This window comes from Spermophilus citellus (genome assembly GCF_964194105.1).
Source record: "Spermophilus citellus genome assembly, chromosome: 1".
Lineage (NCBI taxonomy): Eukaryota > Metazoa > Chordata > Mammalia > Rodentia > Sciuridae > Spermophilus > Spermophilus citellus.
This window is the reverse complement of record NC_138182.1, coordinates 69278144-69282581: the sequence shown is the minus strand read 5'-3', so window position 1 is coordinate 69282581 and position 4438 is coordinate 69278144.

Below are 4438 nucleotides of genomic sequence, written 5' to 3'. Positions count from 1 at the left end.
GCCTCTTTGTTATACTGTAAGCATCCTAAACTGCACAGAGAAGCTTAAGTGGTCTGACTCCTCTTAATTCTGAGCAACTTCAATACTTAGAGCACTAATGTATTTCACTGAATAGCAGGAAATTTCCCATTATGACATCCAAACAAAGAGCATTTAGCCACAAGACCTCACACCCTTCACAACAATTAACTCAAAATGGATCACAGACACATGTAAAATGCAAAACAATAGAAATCCTAGAAGAGAACATAAGAAAATGTAGATGACCTTAGATTTGATGATGACTTTTTCAGTATGACATCAAAAGGATAAACTACATGAGAAAGCATTGATAAGCAAGATTACATTAAATTTTAAAATGTCTGCTCTGCAAAAGACAAGAAAATGAAAAGACAAGAAACAGACTTAGGGAGAAAATATTTTCAAGATATTCCTAATAACACAAGGAACCCTTAAGACTCAACAGTAAGAATAGATTAGGCAGAGATATAGTACAACCAAAGTTAGGTAAAAATTGCAAAAGTCATGTCTGCTAAAACCAAGAATAAGAAAACAATGTCAGAATCAGTACATTATTTGAAATAAAATTGCTAGCACAATTAATAAGGAATTTAAAAAACAAAATTGGGAAAAGAGAAAGTAACAAAATCATGTTCACATTACAATTACACACCTGAAAAATCCAAGAAAATCCAACTAAAAAGCTAATGCAAATAATTAAGAGAATGCAGAGAATTATCTTGTATATGAAATTAACATAGAAATCAATAGTTTATACATATACACATAAAATTTGTTAGGAGGTATAATGGAAAAAGTGCCACCATTTGCAATATCACAATTAAGACTTTTTTAAAAGACTCAACATGAAGAAATCAACCTGATTTTAAAATAGGCCAAAGACCTTAACAGACACCTCACAAAACAAAATATACAGATGGCAAATAAGCTTACATCAGGAAATGGAAATTACAACAATACCTATTTTTGCCTTTTTAGGCAAAACTTCACAAAACTGACAACACCTAAACACCAACAGGGAGGTTGAGCAACAAGAACTCCTAGTGATGCATCACTTTGGAAGAAACTGTTACCACATGAGCCAGCAGTCATGCTCCTGCATATTTACCAAAGGAGTTGAAAATGTACATCCACACCAAAACTTGCATGTGGATGTTTATAAAACTTTCATAATTGCCAAAACTTGGAAGCAATCAAGATGTCCTATCAGTATTAACCTCTGATACATACCTATTTGGAAAGGAATCTGGCAACAAGAATCAATTTACCTTTTCCCCTGCAGGCAGCTATCCCATGGCATACTCACACCTTTAACAAGTGTTTCCTCCACCTGTCAGCTCCTTACTATAATTTTCCACATTGCTGTTATATATAGAAAATGGAATTTTTGCCACTAAAAAGAAAGAAGCCAGTCCAAAAAGAGAACAATTGCAAATATATGACATTCTGGAAGAGATTAAACTATAAAGATGCTAAGGGAAAAGATGAATAGGTAGAGCATAGAGGATTTGGGGGGCAATGAAACTATCCTGTATGATACTATAATGATGAATAGATGTCAAAATACATTTGTTCAAAACCACAGAATGGACAACATCAAGATATAAACTATAGACTGTGATGATGATAATGTGTCAGTGCAGGTTCATCAACTATGACAAGTGTACCACTCCTGGGAAGATGCTGATAATAGGGAAAGCTACATATGTGTAAGGCAGGAGGTATATGGGCTGTCTACACCTTCCTCTCTATTTTGCTCTGAACCCTAAATTACTAAAAAGGATAAGTGTTTAAAACAAAACAAAACAAAAAAAGGTAACTCACACTGGGAGATACGGTTCCTGTCGTAGAGTTCTGCAATAACTATCAAATAATGTGACTCAATTCCTCTCTAACCCTTTATGTGAAAATGATATGTCCTTCTTAGTTGTACTTAGGTTCTAATTTTTGCTTTGATGTATATGTGTATGTATATATTTTTCCATCCTCCTTTAAATTTCTTCTATTCTACTTCCCAAAAATGAAATCATCAGTATTAACCTCTGATACATACCTATTTGGAAAGGAATCTGGCAACAAGAATCAATTTACCTTTTCCCCTGCAGGCAGCTATCCCATGGCATACTCACACCTTTAACAAGTGTTTCCTCCACCTGTCAGCTCCTTACTATAATTTTCCACATTGCTGCAAGCTTTATAATCACTGGTTTTAAGGGATAAAAACATTTTTTTCACCAAATTACTTATCACGTTTCAAGTCTTTAAGTTGTTCTTAGTATTTTTCATTATGCTTAGGCTTTCCTTCTTAACTTTTTTTTTCTTAGGTGTAGATGGATACAATATCTTTGGTTTTTTAATATTTACTTTTTAGTTGCAGGTGGGCACAATATCTTTATTTTATTATTTTATTTTATGTGGTGCTGAGGATTGAACCCAGTGCCTCACGCATGCTAGGCAAGCGCTCCTCTGAGTTGTGGCCTGAGCCCTCTTTGTTTTATTTATTTTTTATGTGGTACTGAGGATCAAACCCAGTGAATCATGCATACAAGAAAAGCATTCAATCACTGAACTATAACTACAACTCATGCATAGGCTTTCTATCTTTTCATTCACTTTAATCTATTTCTTAGGACAGATCCCTAAAAGAAGAATTACCAAGGAATGTCTTATAATTTTTATGATAAAAGTATTTATTTATTATGGTAATGAATAAAGTATCACATTTTTACTTTAAAGGTATTGTTAAATTATTTTTCAGAGAGTTATACCAGTTTATATCTGAATGGTAATTTTGAGACTATATATCATGCTGTCAAAATATGACCATCTCTTCTCTTCCCCTCTTAAATGCTGGTGACCTAAAGTAGGGTCTTGTGCATGCAAACCTAAGCACATGCTCTACTGCTGAACTATGCCCTTAGATCCATGATTTTTGTTTAACAAATGTTATATTATTTACTAGTTTCAACAAAAACATTGTATCTAGTTGTAGTATGACTGTTTACTAATGAAGATAAACATTTTATATTTATTATTACATATTATAACAGCATATATTTTTATTTGTTCAATAATATTTCCTCCTTTTCAAGTATTTGGTTATATTCTTTGCTTGTTTGTCTACTGAGGCTTAAAAAATGTACATCTTAACACTTTAATGGAGCCCTACATAATTTGAGTCACTTTTACTTATAATATTTCATTTGTAAGAACATTATTTCTCCTTTTTCTTTTTTCTATCCTTTCAATGCTTAGAACTTTACCTCCAAAGATTTTTTTTTTTAATTCTTAGGTTGCTTTTCCAGCTTTTAGTTACCTTAATCTAGACCATATTTCAATATGCAATGCATTTTTAAATTAATTCTTAGCCAACTACTTACCCCAATACCATAATTAACCTATGCATTTCTTCTCCACTTTCTCTTATCTCCCATATCATAAATTCTTATATATAAGAATTTATAATTCTCTTCCTGACTTTGTTATATTAACAAGCACATATTTAAATCACTGAATACTTTATTAGTGCACTGTAGTTACACATAATAGGTTTATTTTGATATATTCATAAATACATATAACATAGTTTGTTCCATATTTCAATCCCCAGTACTTTCTATTTCCCTCCTCTCCCTCTTCCCCCTGATCTCCTTTGTCTACTTTATTGGTCTTCCTTCCATTTATTTATTTTTCAATTCATACTTCTTAAGTACTATACTTTGTCATGTGTTCTATTATTAGGACGGGCAAATTCCACAGAAATTTTTATCTTTAGAATTGTTCCTGTTCTCACATATAAACCCATTCTTCCATGTAAACCTTGAAACGACTCCTAGAGTCAAAAAAAGTTGGATAGATTTTATAATGAGGATTAGATTAAAATTATAAATTAATTTTAATTTATATGTTGACTTATACATTTTTTAAGTTTACCATTCTTATCCATGAGCTGTTATCTAATTTTCTGATTGATAATGGCTGGTGTTATGGTCTGGATGTGTGGTATCCCCCCAAACCTCATGTGTGAGACAATGCAAGAAGGTTTAGAGGAGAAATGATTAGGTTATGAGAGTCTTAACTCCATTAGTGAATTAATCCTCTGATGGGATTAACTGAGTGGTAATTGAAGGTAAACAGGGGTGGCTGGAAGAGGTGGGTCCTTGGGGGTGTGGCTTTGGGGTATATATTTTTGTATCTGATGAGTGGAGTCACCTACTTTCTGATCATCATAAGAGATGCTTCCCTCAGCTACTCTCTTCTGCCATGATGTTCTGCCTTACCTTGAGCCCCAAGGAATGAAGCTGGCCTTCTATGGACTGAGACCTCTGAAACTATGAGCCTCCAAATAAACCTTTCCTTCTCTAAAATTGTTCTTATCAGATCTTTTAGTCACAGCAGCAAAAAAGCTGACTAAAAT